The sequence below is a fragment of the Ornithorhynchus anatinus genome, chromosome 5 (assembly GCF_004115215.2).
Source record: "Ornithorhynchus anatinus isolate Pmale09 chromosome 5, mOrnAna1.pri.v4, whole genome shotgun sequence".
NCBI lineage: Eukaryota > Metazoa > Chordata > Mammalia > Monotremata > Ornithorhynchidae > Ornithorhynchus > Ornithorhynchus anatinus.
This window is the reverse complement of record NC_041732.1, coordinates 14,110,538-14,127,618: the sequence shown is the minus strand read 5'-3', so window position 1 is coordinate 14,127,618 and position 17,081 is coordinate 14,110,538. Positions and strand designations below refer to the sequence as shown.

At 52.4% G+C, this 17,081-nt stretch overlaps 1 long non-coding RNA gene and 9 other non-coding genes across 10 annotated transcripts; 6 read left to right on the top strand and 4 right to left on the bottom strand.

Moving 5' to 3' along the window:
- Nucleotides 1–174: 174 nt before the first annotated feature.
- TRNAS-GCU lies at nucleotides 175–256 on the top strand. Its single transcript has one exon. It is a non-coding gene; the product is annotated as a tRNA-Ser (tRNA).
- Nucleotides 257–1,110: 854 nt separating this feature from the next.
- Nucleotides 1,111–1,182, top strand: TRNAG-UCC. Its single transcript has one exon. It is a non-coding gene; the product is annotated as a tRNA-Gly (tRNA).
- Nucleotides 1,183–2,222: 1,040 nt separating this feature from the next.
- TRNAK-CUU lies at nucleotides 2,223–2,295 on the bottom strand. The gene has a single exon. It is a non-coding gene; the product is annotated as a tRNA-Lys (tRNA).
- Nucleotides 2,296–3,424: 1,129 nt separating this feature from the next.
- On the bottom strand, nucleotides 3,425–15,246 carry LOC120638423. The gene is made up of 3 exons (XR_005660081.1): nucleotides 15,233–15,246; nucleotides 5,095–5,097; nucleotides 3,425–3,456 (listed from the first exon to the last, which is right to left on the bottom strand). It is a non-coding gene; the product is annotated as an uncharacterized LOC120638423 (long non-coding RNA).
- On the top strand, nucleotides 3,426–3,498 carry TRNAF-GAA. The gene has a single exon. It is a non-coding gene; the product is annotated as a tRNA-Phe (tRNA).
- Nucleotides 5,200–5,271, top strand: TRNAE-CUC. Its single transcript has one exon. It is a non-coding gene; the product is annotated as a tRNA-Glu (tRNA).
- Nucleotides 6,960–7,042, top strand: TRNAL-CAG. Its single transcript has one exon. It is a non-coding gene; the product is annotated as a tRNA-Leu (tRNA).
- TRNAG-GCC lies at nucleotides 7,733–7,803 on the bottom strand. The gene has a single exon. It is a non-coding gene; the product is annotated as a tRNA-Gly (tRNA).
- TRNAS-CGA lies at nucleotides 10,755–10,837 on the top strand. The gene has a single exon. It is a non-coding gene; the product is annotated as a tRNA-Ser (tRNA).
- On the bottom strand, nucleotides 15,117–15,189 carry TRNAK-UUU. Its single transcript has one exon. It is a non-coding gene; the product is annotated as a tRNA-Lys (tRNA).
- Nucleotides 15,247–17,081: the final 1,835 nt, after the last annotated feature.

Here is a 17,081-nt window from a genome sequence, read left to right as displayed (position 1 = left end):
TTTTTCTGATTGAGTTTTGACTTTGAAAATTTGCATCCATTTCCCGCTGCTCCCATCCTCTATTTCCCTGATCAGCTGCATTTCGCTTCTTGCTTGGGCGGTAGGAACAGCAATTCGTATCTCAAAGCCACGGTTTGCTTCTCCCCATCCAGGAGGTAGCGGGAGAGGAAGAAAGACGAGGTGGCCGAGTGGTTAAGGCGATGGACTGCTAATCCATTGTGCTCTGCACGCGTGGGTTCGAATCCCATCCTCGTCGTGAAAGCTTTATTTTCCACCCCACTGGTCCCAGAGTCACGAGGCTGATGCGCGATAACCAGGTAAAGTGGGACCTGGGAGAACATGTTTTGAGTTTCCCTGATGAGGAGCCTAAGATTCCTTCTCGGACTCTGATACCTTCCCCTTCTCTCTCGGGAAGAGTCTAAAGCTGGGAAGGTAAAGAATGAGGAAAACGTACCTGGGAGCCCATTAAGATATACTGTTCCCTTCCCACCAAGAGTTTACAGTCTACAGGGGAAACAGACATTGAAATAAACTACATACAAATACGTACCTGCTGCGGGACTGAGGGTGGTGTGAATAGCAAGAGCTAAAAAGGTAAAGGCGATGCAGAAGAGAGGGAGTAGGGGAAACGAAAGGTTAAATGGGGAAGCTTAAATGTCTTATAGGCAGGAGATTTGAAGGAGGACAATTGCCCTCGGAGGGTGGAGGGGGGCGGGGGGCGGGGGGCGGGCGGGGGGGGGGGAAGACTGCTTTTGAGTCTTCCACTGCACGAATAACTCCGGGATACGTGCACTGGGAGATCTAGGCTGGACTCCTAAACTGTCCCGCAAGCCCTGGGGTCAGTCTGTTAAAGACAACAAAGGGCTGAATGGCAAAGAGGCCAATAGCAAACTTTTCCTCTTTGGTCCGTCGCTTGCCAAGGCGGGGAGAAACTGGGCAAAAGCGAAGCCTTTTCTGGGCAAAAGGCTCCGGAGAAGATTCCTTAAAAATCCAGGATCGGCCCAAATTCCCTTCGGAAACGCCCCACACAATATCAAATCCTGGTAGTTGGGCTGAGAGGTCTAAGGCACTGGCTTGGTTAGGGCTACAGCGGAGCACTCGCCCACCGCGGCGTTGGTGGTATAGTGGTTAGCATAGCTGCCTTCCAAGCAGTTGACCCGGGTTCGATTCCCGGCCAACGCAGCGATCCAACGTTTTTAGTTGTCTAAGCACTCTGTGTCTTCCTACTGGTCTCTGCAGCGGTGTTGATAGGAAAAGAAGAGATGGCATGGCTGCAATGGACCCCACGCCCCGCCCCGCCCCGCCCCGCCCCGCCCCACCCCCATTACCTCAGAGAGAGTTGATAGCACAATACCCTGTTGGAGGAAGCTCTGCCCTTCCCAGCTATTGTAGCGGGAATAACTCAATTATTCCTTAAACCCTTACTATGTGATAAGTAGTGGGGTTGCTTCAATAGAGAAAGATCGGGCCCACACTCTGTCTCACTTTAGGGTCACAGTCCAAGGGGTTGGGAGAAGAGGTACCTTGAAATGACCAGGTACAATGATATGACTTGCCCAAGGTCACATGGTTAGCTTGTGGTACAGCCCAGATTGAAATCCAGGTCTCCTGACTAATCAGGCTAATCTGCTTCTCTGCCCAATGCAGAAGGGTTGAGGCCCTCCAGCCCCCTCCCCCGCCTCCGCGACCCAGGAGCTCGAATTGAATTGCGGGGGAAGTTCAGTGAATCCAGGAGAAATTCAGTGGCGACATGGAAAAGAGGGGATTGTGGCTGCGGTCAAGTGTTGTGTCACCGTCCCCTTTACCGCTAATAATAACAATACTATTATCATCATTATCTTCTTACCACAACAGTAAGAACCCCCGCCAAGTGCCGAGTACCCTCCCCAATGGACTAGATTTCACCGCCGGTGGTCGTCCCTCCTCAATCCCCTTCCCCCGTCCCCACCCCCGCCCCGGCCAGCTTGCACGCCCACACAGACCCCGTGTCGGAAAGGGGGGCGGTGGAGGCGAGAAAAGGTTTCCCCTCTGAGACTCAAGAGCGCTTCCCTCGCGAGTGGTTCATTGTGATCCTCGCTTGCAGTGAGAGAGGTCCCGCGGTTCAAATCGCTGAAGGGGCCGAAGGGCACGATAGTGGACGGAGGATTGGGGAGGAGTCTAGCTGGCACTAGAATAACCTCTTTGGAGAGAGGCCTATTTAGAAATGAAAGCAAAAAGACTTGCGCCCAACGTGGGGCTCGAACCCACGACCCTGAGATTAAGAGTCTCATGCTCTACCGACTGAGCTAGCCGGGCCCTTGTTTGGCCCTCCCTAGCGAGCGCCTGGAATCGAGCCTTTGGTTCCAGGCTACTGAGGAATAGTTTTTGTTAGGGCGGGTTATTCAGCAGAAATCCATCAAGATATCCATAAGAGGCAGTGGTCTCCTACGCTTTCGGCATAATCTGAATTCCGCAGGGCATTACGAGGTCTCCCCATCCGGAGAGACAAGGGGAAGACCTGGGGAAGAGGGAGGAGAGACTTTCCGTGAAGTTGGGGAGGAAGGAATCCAGGCTGACCTCTGCCCCCTCTGCAGCCAGCGCCGTTTCCTCCAAAATCCAAGGGTGTGCGGGTGAAGCTGGTGCTGACCCCCGCGGCAAGGGGGACCCCAGATGGTCGGCCGGAGCCGGGGGTCTCCCGGCTGGTCCCGGAGAGCTGCTGCTGCCGCTCCCCTCCCCGCCGCCCCCATGCCGCTCTCGGGGCTGCGGGAGCGGACAGGACGGACCCGGACAGCTGCCCTCACTGCCGCCCCAAATAAAACACAACCCTCCCTTGCCCCGCCCCCCCCCGGCACTGGACATGACCGTCCTGTGGGAGGGGGCGCCGGTCTTTCCTTTCATGTCAAAATGAATAAATCATCAATCCCCCGAGGCTGGCGGGCCCGGCTTCGGCCCCTCCAGGCCCCGGCCCCCCTCGGCCTCCTCTTCTTCGTCCCATCCGCCGCTCTGAGCCCCGAGGAGCCGGGGAGGCCTGCGGGAGAGAAGAAGAGGCAGCCCCGCTTCCAAACCTCTCCCCGACCAGGGACTGTGGGGCTGAGGCCCGGGATGGAGGCTGATTTTTGATTTTTTAGAAACGTTCTCTCCATCTCTCCATCACAGTGGGACACTAGTAACTGGGAACAGGGGGATTTTTCCAAAGCGTCTGCAGAGACGCGGCGGCCTCTGTCTCCATTCCCCTCCCCCTGCAGGGCCAATGGAGCCGGGAACGGGGAAGGATGCTCCGTCTCTCCGTCTCTAGTCAAGTTTTCATACATGTTTCCATCTTGTCTGCAGGAAGATCTCGGCTCCATGCCCTTCCTCGGTACTTACTGTCAGTTATCAGAAACCCTGGCTCAAGGTTTCAGTTGGCTATAACGCGAGAGTCTTCGTTGAAAAGCGCCCTAAGGAGAGCCGAAATAGCTCAGTTGGGAGAGCGTTAGACTGAAGATCTAAAGGTCCCTGGTTCGATCCCGGGTTTCGGCAAGTGGTACATTTTACCACTCGGCAAATCAGCAAATCCTGCCTCCGAGGGCTCCAGCCTGAGCCGTGGTGGCCGTAGCGACTCGGTTAGCGCAAGGTTAGACATCAGTGTTAGACATCAGCATTAGCCTCGGTTAGACAGGAAGCAGTGTTGCTGTCACTGCTTTGGGCGCTTTCCCTTTTTCTCTTCTTCCCCAAGCGCTTGTTTCTCTCCTTCCCGTCCTAGCTCCAAGGACATTAACACAAATTAGAATCGCAGACGGGAGTCTATACTGCACTAGAACAGTAGTTGAGGAACGACCCAAATCGGAGCGTCACGCTCCGACTATAGAATGGCAAGTACTCAACGAGGCTGCCGCAGCTTCCTCGGCAACGTTCAATTTCTAATCAGGCCACTGGGCAAAAGGGATAAGCGGGACATCTGAAGTGTCTAGGCCCACTCGTCGTTTCCATGTGGGGCTTGGAAGCAAAGGAAAATTGTTAAGAAGTAACCTTCCCTGAGCGGGAATCGAAGCCGGGCCGCAGCGGTGAAAGCCCCGAATCCTGACCACTAGACCACCAGGGACCTCCGAGGGCCTCCCTCTTTACCTTTTTACCTCCCGTCGTTGCCCGTAGTGTCGCTTCTTTCATTCTTCTTAATGTCATTATATGTAATATGATATGTAATATAATAACAATATGGTATCTGTAAGGCGCGTACTGTGCGTCCCCTGGGATAGATACGAGTTAATCAGGTTGGAGACAGTCCCTGTCCCACATGGAACTCTAGACGGTGAGCTCGTTGTGGGCAGGGATCGTCTCTCTTTATTGCCGTATGGTGCTTTCCAAGCGCTTAGTACAGTGATCTGCACACAGTCAGCGCTCAAAAAATACGATTGATTGGATGGATGGATGGATGGATGGATGGATGGATGGATGGATGGATGGATGAATGAATGAATGAATGAAGTCGCAGTCCAAGGAGGAGATTTTGGGACCAATCGTGCCAGCACCTTTCATCACCCGCGCCCCCAACCTCGCCTCATCCTCCCTCATCCCCGCACTGATCCGTCCCGTCGTAGAAAGAAAAACGTTTCCCTCCCCACACTGCTTAATTCGGACCGGCTTTTGGATGCCCGAAATTCCCGCGCCGACCAGACCCTTCTCATCCATTCGAAACGTTCCTCACTGGGTTGGGGCTGGGGTAGGGAATGAGGCTACCGAAAGAGATGAGCTCTGATTCCGTCGGGATCATGCCCCTGCCTCGGGGCTGGCTGAACCTCGAAGGAGCCAGGATCCCCGTGAATTCTCAATCGCTGAAATCCGGAACCCCGTGACCTGGGATGGGATTGCTTGACTTGCAGGCCCGGTTGAGACAAAGCGCACCTTAATTCAGCAGTACGAGGATACCTATGGACTGTACTGCGCTCGCCCAATTCACTCCGCATCTCACTCTCTGGCTCCAGTCCCCGGTGGGACGTTGATTCATCTCTCCCCCCACTTTCCTGAGGTCAGATGGTGGGGAATTGGACAAGGATAGGGAATTGAGAGCGTCAGGGAGATGAGGGAAAGAGGTTCCAGCTGGAGCCAAGCGCTCCTTGTCGATCGTTGACCGAAAACAGACTAGATGCCAGGAGGTTGGCTGTTCGTCGCCTCGGGTTTCCAGCCTCATCAAGAAGTAGAGAGAGTATTTGAAAGTTTTCAGGAGACTGCCTCTCACCGTTTTCCCTGGTGGTCTAGTGGTTAGGATTCGGCGCTCTCACCGCCGCGGCCCGGGTTCGATTCCCGGTCAGGGAAATATGTCTTTTCACCTGGTTCAGGCCACACCGTACGGAAACTTGCGCGGTTCTGGGACGTCATTGAGTTCAGTCGGTCCCCACTCGCTTTTACTCAGTTTCCATCAGGAGGCGGAGGAAGAGGAAGAGGGAGACCCCCGCAACCCTGTAAGCGGCCCTCCCCCTGCGGTTCACCCTGCTATTGTCTTTTAGCAGATTACTTCGTGGTTTGCAGTACAGTTTAGAAGTCCAGTTTAGAACTCTCAGCCCACACACGCCAGATGTATTCGTGCAGGGCACGAGCACTTACCGTATCGTTCTTGTCACTGTGCCTCGTTCTCGCCTGTCCCACCGTCGACCCCTGGCCCACGTCCTACCTCTGGCCTGGATGCCCTCCCTCCTCACATCCGCCAAACTAGCACACTTCCCCGCTTCAAAGCCCTACAGAAAGCTCACCTCCTCCAGGAGGCCTTACCTAGACCAAGCCCTCCTTTTCCTCTTCTCCTCCTCCCCTCCCCATCTTCCCGACTCCTTCCCTCTGGGCTCCCCCCCCCCCCCCGCCTCCCCGCCCCACAGCACTTGTGTATACATTTATTATTCTATTCATTTTATTAATGGATTATTATATATTGGAGAAGCAGCGTGGAAAGAGCCTGGGCTTCGGAGTCATGAGGTCGGTCATGAGTTCGACTCCCGGCTCTGCCACTTGTCAGCTGTGTGACTGTGGGCAAGTCACTTAACTTCTCTGTGCCTCAGTTCCCTCATCTGTAAAATAGGGATTAAAAGTGTGTGAGCCCCACGTGGGACAACCTGATTACCCTGTATCTCCCCCAGCGCTTAGAACAGTGCTCGGCACCTAGTCAGCGCTTAACAAATACCAACATTATTATATATGCATAATTCCATTTATTTTGCATTGATGCTATTGATGCCTGTATATTTGCATTGTTTTGTTCTGTTGTCTGTCTCCCCTCCCCCGCCCTCCCCCCACCTTCTAGACTGCGAGTCCGTTGTTGGGTAGGGATTGTCTCTATTGGTTGCCGAATTGTACTTTCCAAGCGCCGAGTCCAGCGCTCTGCACTCAGTAAAAGCTCAATAAATAGGACTGACTGACTGAATGAATGAATACAGCCCATTATTCCTTTGGGTCTGATTGGCTAGGACTCGGGCTCGGGTTCACACGCCTCAGGCTCCCAGGAAGAAATTCGCCTGCGCCCACACAAATTATTTGAGTCTTTTCAGCCCAGAACACCGTTTGTGTAGAGTGAGAGGAAGGGCAGATGGTAGTACTGGGGGCCGGGGCTGGTGGGGGAGTAGGGGAAGGGAGGGTCCTCCTTATCACACCTTTTCCCTGCAGCTGACAATTTCCCCTTCTCCTGCTATCCTCTGCCTCAAAATACCAACCTTCTTCTTCCCCGTATTTCAATAACCACTGGAGCGCATAAGAGTGAAGAGCTAAAGGTCCTTCGTTTGATCCTGGGATTTCACAAGATGTTCTTTTTGTGATGGCTCAAATCTGGTTTCCAAAGTCGAGGAAACTATTCTTGTTCATCCGTTTTCACTTGCTCCAGCCTATACCACGGCCATAGCCATAGGCATATCAAGGAAAAGAAAGGTCGCGGGCAGATGCCGTGTGCCATAATCTCGGGCACAGTTCCCTTTTGCCTTTCGTGAGCCGGTGAAGAGAGTAGAAAAAGGGAGGCTCCCGAGGTCAGGATGGCCGAGCGGTCTAAGGCGCTGCGTTCAGGTCGCAGTCTCCTTTGGAGGCGTGGGTTCGAATCCCACTCCTGACACTCCTCTTCTTTTTCCTTCCCCTCGGCTCCCTCCCCCCGGCCCCGGCCCTTCTGATAGTTACAACCTGGGCCATTCTCATACAAGGAGATTGCCCAAGGATCCTAACTGGAAATATTTTCGGGCTATGTGCTTGGTCACCATGGGCTGTGACTGCAAACACCAATGGAAGTCAGAGGACCTGGTTCTTAAGCCCCCCATCCGCCTCTTGTCGCCTATCTTACCTTGGGCAAGTCACAGTTCTCGTTTGGGCCATTCCCGGACAAGAAAAAGCCCAAGGATCCTAATAGGAAGAAATAAGAAGTGTTCTTTTGACTCACTGTTGGGATTCCTTGAGCACTCACGATTCTGCTTATCGCCTCAACATCCAAGAAGCACTAGGTTCCCCAACCATTGGGGTCACCCCCCACCCCCGTCCACACATCCCGATTTAGAAGGGGTTTCTCTTCCCACATCGGGAACCATCTTCATTTTTGCATCCTTTCGTGCTAAAACTTTTCCCCAGGTTCCTGACGGAGCGGGGAGAAAACTGAACAGGACGACGACGTGACTGCAAACCCTCGGAAATGGCTGCGACATTTTCCCCTCCACATTAGGGGAGCAACGTTTGGATGCCTGCAGGAGAGGGCAAGCGGAGGAATGATTGAGTTGGAGGGCCCAGAGAAGTTGTGGGGCCGCAGTAAAAGGGCGTCTGCATTGGCCGGGAATCGAACCCGGGCCTCCCGCGTGGCAGGCGAGAATTCTACCACTGAACCACCAATGCCAACGATACCTCCCGCCTCAACTCGACGTATTTGTCGACGCTATCGGGATCCGCCTATCTGAAATCTAAAGACGAGCGGTAGCTGATCATTCAATCAGTCGATCTATCATTTTGGTTGTGCGCTTACTGTGTCCAGAGCGCTTGGAAGAGGATGATCCGCAGTATTAAGTAGGGCCCTACATTGTGCAAGACTATTCTAAAAGCTTGGGAGACTACAAAAGGATTAGTAGAAATTATCCAGATCCTCGAAGAATTTACCAGGTAACATGGGGAGAGTCGTTAAAAAAAAAAAAATAGAAAGGTCTTAAAAGAAAATAGAGTATCGAGGTCGTTACAGGTCATGCTGAGATTCGAGCTCACCACAGCTCCTTTACAAGACAATTAGTCTAACCCCCGAGCTAGAGAACCTCATCTCCTTCCATTTTGATCAGTTTATCATATTACCCAAATGCCGGGTCGGCAATCCAGTTCTGAGATGATTAGGGTGGGAAGTGGAGTGGGAGGGAAGGAAACAAAGGAATACAGAATTCGGGGAGGTGGGAGGAGAGAAAGAGAGTACCGAATTCTTTCCTCAGCCCCGGAAAATCAGGGGCAGCAGCATCCATAAAACACGCCGTCATCCTTCCCTCCCTCCCCCCGGAAGCCAAGAATGCCGCTGCCGAGGTGGGCTAATTCATCAATAAATCAATATATAAACATTTGATCATTGATTCCTCTCTCAGGGTCGCACCTGGAGAGTTTCCAGTACTCCACCAGGCTCCACTACGGGAGGGAGAGTCTAGCAGAGGCCTACTACCCATTCCATTCTTAGCTTGGGCAAAGGCTAGCGAGTGGCAGGCGATCTGCTACAAGTCCGAACTCACTCGTGCGGGGCGGCAGCGGCATGGGAGAGAGTCGAGGGCGGCGACTCGAGTTGACTGCGCGGAAGGAGGCAATGGTAAACCGCTTCCGTATTTTCGCCAAGAAAACACTATAGATGCACGACCGGAACGATTGCAGATGGAGGTGCGGCATTCTGGGGGAGATGTGTTCCTGGCGTCACTATGCGTCGGAGACGACTCGATGGCATAAGACAAGATTATCGATTATTGATATGTGCTATGGGATGGAGAGGGCAAACAGCGGGAGTGAAAACTGTGAACCTGTGAGCCCCATGTAGGAGCCCCATGTAGGACAGGGACCGTGTCTAACCTGATTGTAACTCGTATCTCCCCCAGCGTTTACAAGAGTGCTTGGCATATAGTAAGCGCTTAACAAATTGAAGAGGACCCAGAACTGAACCCTGAGGGACCCCCACATTAGGGGGTGGGAGACTGGGGAGGAGCCCTCCAAGGAGACCGAGAATGAATGGCTAGAGAGATAAGAGGAGAACCAGGAGAAGAGAGTCAGTAACGCCAAAGTTGGATGACGTTTCCAGGAGAAGGGCATGGTCCACAGTGTCAAAGGCAGCTGAGAGGTTGAGGAGGATTAGGATGGAGTAGAAGCCGTTGGATTTTGCAAGAAGGAGATCATTGGTGACCTCTGAGAGGGCGCTTTATGTGGAGTGAAGGGGACGGAAGCCAGATCGGAGGGGGTCCGGGAGAGAACTGGAAGAGAGCAGTTTGAGACAGCGGGTGTGGACGACTCGCTCAAGGAGTTTGGAGAGGAATAGTAGGAGGGAGATGGGGCGCCGACTGGAGGGAGCTGGGGGGTCGAGGGAGGTTTTTTTAAGGATGGGGGACATGGACATGTTTGAAGGCAGTGGGAAAAGCCACTGGAAAGTGAACGGTTGGCGATGGCTTTTAGGGAGGGATGGAGGGAAGGGGCGAGAGGTTTTATAAGGTCCGATGCGCATGTGGAAGGGGTGGCATTTGAGAGGAGGCAGGAGATCTCTGGAGCTACTGCTGTGAAGGATGGGAAAGTTGAAGAGGGGGCCAAGAAGGGGAGGGACTGAGAAGGGGAAGGGGCGATTTGGGGGAGCTCACACCTTGGAGAGCCAAGTTGTCATTATTTCCTTAATCCTGCCTGTATCAGTGGTTACTATAATGATGAGAATAAAGAGAAGCAGTGCGGCCTAGTGAAACGTACGCAGGGCTGGGAGTCAGAGGCCCTGTGTTCTAATCCTAGATGGGCCATTTGTCTGCTTTGTGACTTTTTACGAGTCCCTGGACGTCTCTGTGCTTCGGCTTTCTCATCTGCACAATGGGGATTAAAATCCTCCTCCCTCCTCCCTTCTCCCTAGAATATGAGCCTTGTGTGGGAAAGGGACTGCATCCAATGTGATTATCTTGTATCTACCCCAGTCCTTAGTGTGATGAACTGTATTTAGTAAGGGCACAACAAATACCATTAAAAAAAAAAAGAGGTTGATGGAAGCTTATGGTAGCAGACATCTCCTGATCTTTTTCATTCCAAAGTAAAGCGTGAGAGCCTAATGTGTGCAGAGTATTCTAATCAGTGCTTGGGAGAAAATAGAATTAGTAAATATGATCCCTGCCTTCAAGGACCTTGCAGTCTACGGTGCAGGAAGAAGTGGTTGTATGCTTGTTTGTGCAGCTACAATTCTCAGCCTCTGACCCTGCATTACTATACGGCGCTTTTGGTCTCTGTGTTTTTGTAACTTGCCGCTCTGTAGAAGACTACAATGGACTTTAGTGGCAACGATGGGAGCGTTCTGCTGGTCGTGGGCAGAACAGTAATATGGGGATTCGTAAGGAAAATATGTCAGTAAAGGGGGTGTCTGCTAAGGAACTGCCCCCTAGACCATTTGTTCCCGTGGAATGGGAGCTTCCTCTAAGCCGATTTCCAGCCAACACGATGTTTGTCAAGAACACAGAACGGCGTTGTAAGAGAATTCTTCCTCCTTCTCTTCCTCGCCCTCCTCCTTCTCCTTCTTATCTTCTGCCTCCTCCTCCATCTCGGTCCCTTCCTCCGCACTCACTTTTTAATGCTTCCCAAAGCGACTTTGCTGTGCTGTGATGGCCGAGAGGTTAAGGCGTTGGACTCGAAATCCAATGGGGGCTTCCCCGCGCAGGTTCGAATCCTGCTCACAGCGCTGCAATTTTGTTGCCACCGAGGCCAACACTAGTTGTGGGCCCTAGGTAGTCTTCTCACCATTCGGAAAACTCGGACCCTCGGTGGCAGCCCAGAGGTTCGGGAGTAAAATGTGGTGAGCCCCCAGGCGAGTCTTTTGGCCCATCCGTGGCACCGGTTGTGGCCGCGCTTTCTTTCTCTGACTGAACTCCAGGGAAATCAGCAGCCGGGCTCCGGAAAGGACAGGATTTGGGTCTCTCCCCATCTAGTTCTCTTCTCTTCTCTCACCGTTCAACTTATGCAGCTGCTGTCAAACAGCTCGCGCTTTCATTTCTCAAATGGTCTGAGCTCCCCAAAGTCACCCCTCCCTCTTCTCCATCCCCCTCGCCCGCTCTCAACCCTCTCCCCTACTTTCTCATTCTTCCCAGCAGTATCCTCAGAGAAGATCTTCTCCCTCCTCACAAGTGTCTCCCCCTCCACCTGTGCTTCGGACCTCATTCCCCCTCACCTTATAAAAACTAACGCCCCTTCCCTCCTCCCCTCCTTAACTTCCATCTTTAACCACTCACTCCCCTACGGCTTCTTCCCCTCTGCCTTCAAACATGCCCACGTCTCCCCCATCTTAAAAACAAAAAACAAAAAAAACCCCTCTCTTGACCCCACTTCCCCTTGCAGTTATCGTCCTGTCTCCCTCCTGCCCTTCCTGTCCAAACTCCTAGGACGTGTCGTCTACACTCTCTGCCTTGAATTCCTTTACTCCAACTCTCTCCTGGGCCCCCTCCGATCTGTCCCCCGTCCCCACCACTCCACCGAAACTGTCCTCTCAAAGGTCACCGATGATCTCCTTCTTGCTAAATCCAAAGGGTGCTACTTTATCCTAATCCTCCTCGACCTCTCAGCTGCCTTTGACACTGTCGACCAACCCCTTCTCCTCCACACTTTATCTAACCTTGGCTTCATGGACTCCGTCCTCTCCTGGTTCTCCTCTTATCTCTCTGGCCGTTCATTCTCGGTCTCCTTCGCGGGCTCCTCCTCCCGCTCCCATCCACTAACTGTAGGGGTTCCTCAAGGGCCAGTTCTTGGCCCTCTTCTGTTCTCCATCTACACTCACTCCCTTGATGAACTCATTCGCTCCCACGGCTTCAACTATCATCTCTACGCAGATGACACCCAAATCTACATCTCCTCCCCTGTTCTCTCCCCCTCCCTCCAGGCTCGTATCTCCTCCTGCCCTCAGGACATCTCCACCTGGATGTCTGCCCGCCACCTAAAGCTCAACGTGTCCAAGCCTGAGCTCCTTATCTTCCCTCCCAAGCCCTGTTCTCTCCCTGACTTCCCTGTCACTGTGCACTTCAAGACCATCCTTCCCGTCTCACCGGCCCGCAACCTTGGTGTCATCCTTGACTCGTCTCTCTCCTTCACCTCACACACGCAATCCGTCACCAAAACCTGCCGGTCTCACCTTCATAATATCGCCAAGATCTGCCTTTTCCTCTCCATCCAAACCGCTACCTTGCTGGTACAAGCTCTCATAATATACCGACTGGATTATTGTGTCAGCCTCCTCTCTGATCTCCCATCCTCCTGTCTCTCCCTGCTATTATTCTTTCTACTGCCCGGATCGTCTTCCTACAGAAACGCTCTGGGCATGGCGCCCCCTTCCTCAAAAACCTCCAATGGCTTCCTATCAACCTTTGCATGAAACAAAACCTCCTCACTCTTGGCTTCAAAGCTCCCCATCACCTTGCCCTCTCCTACCTCACCTCCCTTCTCTTCTTCTACAGCCCACCCCGTACACTCCGCTCCTCTGCCACTCACCTCCTCACGGTCCCTCGTTCGTGCCTGTCCCGCCATCGACCCCTGGCTCACGATCTACCGCTGACCTGGAATGCCCTCCCTTCTCACATCCGCCAAACCAACTCTCTTCCCCTCTTCAAAGCCCTACTGAGAGCTCACCTCCTCCAGGAGTCCTTCCCAGACTGAGTCCTTCCCTTCCCTCTGCTCCTCCTCCCCTTCCCATTCCCCCTTCTCCCTCCCTCTACCCTTCCCCGTTCCCCTCCCCACAGCACTTTTGCATACTCGTATATATTATTTAATACTCTATTTTGTTAATGATGTGTATATATCTATGATTCTATTTATCTTGATGATACTCACGCCAAACGACTCGTTTAGTTTTGTTCTGTTTTGTTTTGTTCTCTGTCTCCCCCGCTTAGACTGTGAGCCCGTTGTTGGGCAGGGATCGTCTCTATCTACTGCCCAATTGTACATAACAAGCGCTTAGTACAGTGCTCCGCACGGAGTAATCACTCAATATATTCGATTGAATGAATGAAGGAAGGAAGCGACAAGAAAGAGAGGCTGTTAAAACGACGGACATCGTCATCCGAGAAGATTGTTTCAGAGTAATCAGATGAGACACAATCCATGCCTCACACAGGGTTCATTTACAGGGACACGTGCGCAAAGGGACTGTTTTGATATTTCCATGTGGGAAGACGAACCAGCTCGGTGTAATGAGGGTTGGACAGGTAGCCTCCAGTCAAGGAAGCTTTTCTCTCTCCCTGTCCCTTTTTGCTCAGCGTGGGAGAGAATGTAATAAGTTGACCCAATAGTAATAATACTAATAATGATGGAATTTGTTAAATGCTTACTATGTGCCAAGCACTGTTCTAAGCGCTAGGGTAGATGCACGGTAATCAGATTGTCCCACATTAAGACTGTGAGCCCTAATCTCAATCCCCATTTTACAGATGAGGTAACTGAGGCACAGAGAAGTGAAATGATTTTCCGAAAGAGACGCACCTGAAAAGCGGCGGAGCCGACCCCACCACCTCTGACTCCCAAGCCCATGCTCTTTCCACTAAGCCACGCCGCTTCAGGGTCCCAAGACATGGCACATTTCTCACTGAAGGAAATGCTCTCACGATCAGCAGTCGTGGCCGAGTGGTTAAATTGATGCAATGGAAATCCAGAGGGGTTTTCCCACAGGGTTGGAATCCTGTCGATTGCCTTTTCCTTTCCTTCAATTCATGCGCACTTCTAAGCCTACGGTGATCTTCCTTGCGCAGACCTGTGGGGAAAATATACTCGAGGTAAAAATATGCAGGCAATCCATTTTTTTAAAAAGTATTTGAAAACGTAAGAAGTATTTAAAAGCGTTAGAGGTTTCCACGTTCCTCTTGATTTAATGTCTGAATCCGGCAGCTGAGATTTCACCATCGAGATCAGCGTGACCAAGATCCTGCTAAAGAGACGACTCAAAGACGAGCGACCTGAGCGATCGCCAGAGACGTCGACGAGAATCTGAAGAAGCAGCGGCTTTAAAAATTAAAGTGAAATTCAGCAAGTCCCACCGAGATTCAAACTCGGATCGTTGGATACAGGGACGAGAGACCTAACAATTACAATACAGAGGCAGACACCTATATCGCGGAAGTGGAGGCAAAAGGGAGGTCCCCTCTCCCGGGCAGCAATTCCGATTTCCGCGGGTTTAGCAGTCGGATCTCTCCTGGTGCTGGTTTCCACCCCCAAGAAACACAGTTTCCCCATGAAAAGGGAGAGAGGAAGAGGGTGGGAAGGCAAAAGAGAGCCTGACCCAGGCAGAATGGTCTAAATAGAGAAGCAGAAACAAGAGAGAAAGACCAGGAAAGCTAGGGAGGGCCTTGCTGGGTAATCCCAGGTTTGCCTTTCGCTCCCATCCCGAGCAGTTACTCTATGGCCCCGAGAGCGGGAGGTGGCCCCACCCCAAAGCAGTTGACGGTCCCAGAAACGACCGGAGGATGCTAAACGGTCAGGTGAGAGAAATGTGAACGAGGTGCCAGCAGGGGTATGTAGCTCAGTGGTAGAGCGCACGCTTTGCCTCTATGAGGCCCCGGATTCGATCCCTGGCATCTCCACGGATTTTTAACATCTCCCAAACCTTTAGAATTGAAGAGTTCGCTTCCCACGAAGCACTGTGTTTCTAACAAAATATTATTGTAGTAATCCTTGGGGCAACGGGAATTAATGACATAAAAAGGAGGTGCCTTTTACCCCAGGTCCGTCTTTAATCTGAAGTCAATGAACCTTTCCGAGGCTCAGGTTCCTCGTCTGTGAAGTGCTTAGAGGATCCCTAACTCCCACCCTTTAAGATTGTGAGTCCCGTGTAGTACAGGAAGGCTACGTGGTCTGATGATCTCGTCTCCACCTTAACTCTTGGCATTGAACAAGAGCAATATCAATACAATCAGTGATACAAGTTCCTAAACCTTCACTCTGGTCTGTGTTATGTAGCCAGAACAACTAACAAAGTAAGCAGTCGCCCGCACAGGGACTTGAACCCTGGACCCTCAGATTAAAAGTCTGATGCTCTACCGACTGAGCTATCCGGGCTCCGGAAGGGCTTGTGCGATTGAGCATCTTTGCGACTGATGACTCGGAAGAGCAAAGGGAACAATTCAGGGTGACACAGAGGGAGTGGGAGTGAGAGATGAGGAAAAGTGGGGCTCAGTCTGGGAAAATCTCTTGGAGGAGACATGCCTTCAACAAGGCTTTGAAGTGTGTGTGCGGGGTGGGGAGGAGTAATTGTCCGTCGGGTTTGAGGAGGGAGGGCGTTCCAGGCCAGGGAGAGGACGTGGGCTAAGGGGACAAGAGGAAGGAAGCGGACTGTGCTGGTGATCCAGGGCTGTGGTTTAGTAGTACGAGATCGACGAAGGGAGAGGGGAGCGAGTGAATTGAGTTGAGTAGCGAGAATGGTGTTGACAGCGTCAATTTGGTCATCAGTGAATACGGGCAGTTTGGGTATGGAGGCTAAGTGGGACACGATGAGTTGAGAAAATTGGATGGGGTCCAAAGATCGGAGGTCTCTGGGGGGGAATAGTACAGACTTACGGGGAAGAGGTGTGTGGGAGAGGAGGCAAGCGAGGAGTTTGTTGTCTGGTAGAGGGATTTCGGAGTTGGTGAGGGTAGAGACTGTGCAGTGGTTAGAGACGATGAGATCGAGTGTGTGTCTCAGGTGGTGAGTGTGCGATGTGGGGTGGAGCAAGAGGTCAGCAAAATTGAGGAGTCAGCGGTCAGCAGAAGGCTCATCAGGAACATCCGCTCGGGGGCGGGGGAAGAGAGATGGCGCTGGGAAGGGATTACAGCGATGGGGCGGGGAGGAGAGGAGGGGGGCGGATCATTCATTCATTCAATCGTCTTTATTGAGCGCTTACTATGTGCAGAGCACTGTACTAAGCGCTTGGAATGAACAATTTGGCAACAGATAGAGACAATCCCTGCCCAATGACGGGCTCACAGTCTAATCGGGGGAGACAGACGGCAGAGCAAAACAGAACGAAACAAAAACAAGACAACATTATCACGATAAATCGAATCAAGGGGTTGTCCACCTCATTAGCAAAATCAATAGGGTAATGAATATATATACAGACAGAGTCCCTGTCCTGCACAGGACTCACAGCCTTAATCCCCGTTTTACAGATGATGTAAGTGAGGTACTGAGAAGTGAAGTGACTTTCCCAAGGCCACACAGCAGACGAGTGGCAGAGCCGATACTAGAACCAATTGGGAACAACTGGCACAGGAGGAAGGGTGTGATGGAGAAAGACCCTCCCGTCTCCCGTGTCCTTTGGTGTCTCAGGGGAACAGAGGCTGGGGAGAGGGACCAATTCCCGAACCAGTGAGACTCGCGCTGAGCAATAGAAACTATCGTCCAAACTCGCCAGGAACGGGGGTGGAAGGAGTGACAGAATTGCTGGCTATTTCCGAAAAGGAACAAGGACGCGAACAACTTTGACACTGTCGACCATCCCCTCCTCCTCCACACCTTATCTCACCTTGGCTTCACGGACTCCGTCCTCTCCTGGTTCTCCTCTTATCTCTCTGGCCGCTCATTCTCGGTCTCCTTCGCAGGCGCCTCCTCCCCGTCCCATCCTTTAACTGTTGGAGTTCCTCAAGGGTCAGTTCTTGGCCCTCTTCTGTTCTCCATTTACACTCACTCCCTTGGTGATCTCATTCGCTCTCACGGCTTTGACTACCATCTCTACGCAGATGACACGCAGATCTACATCTCCGCCCCTGTCCTCTCCCCCTCCCTTCAGGCTCGCATCTCCTCCTGCCTCCGGGACGTCTCCACCTGGATGTCGGCCCGCCGCCTAAAACTCAACATGAGTAAGACTGAGCTCCTCATCTTCCCTCCCAAGCCCGGTCCTCTCCCAGACTTCCCTATCACCGTGGATGGCACGACCATCCGTCCCGTCTCTCAGGCCCGCGATCTCGGTGTC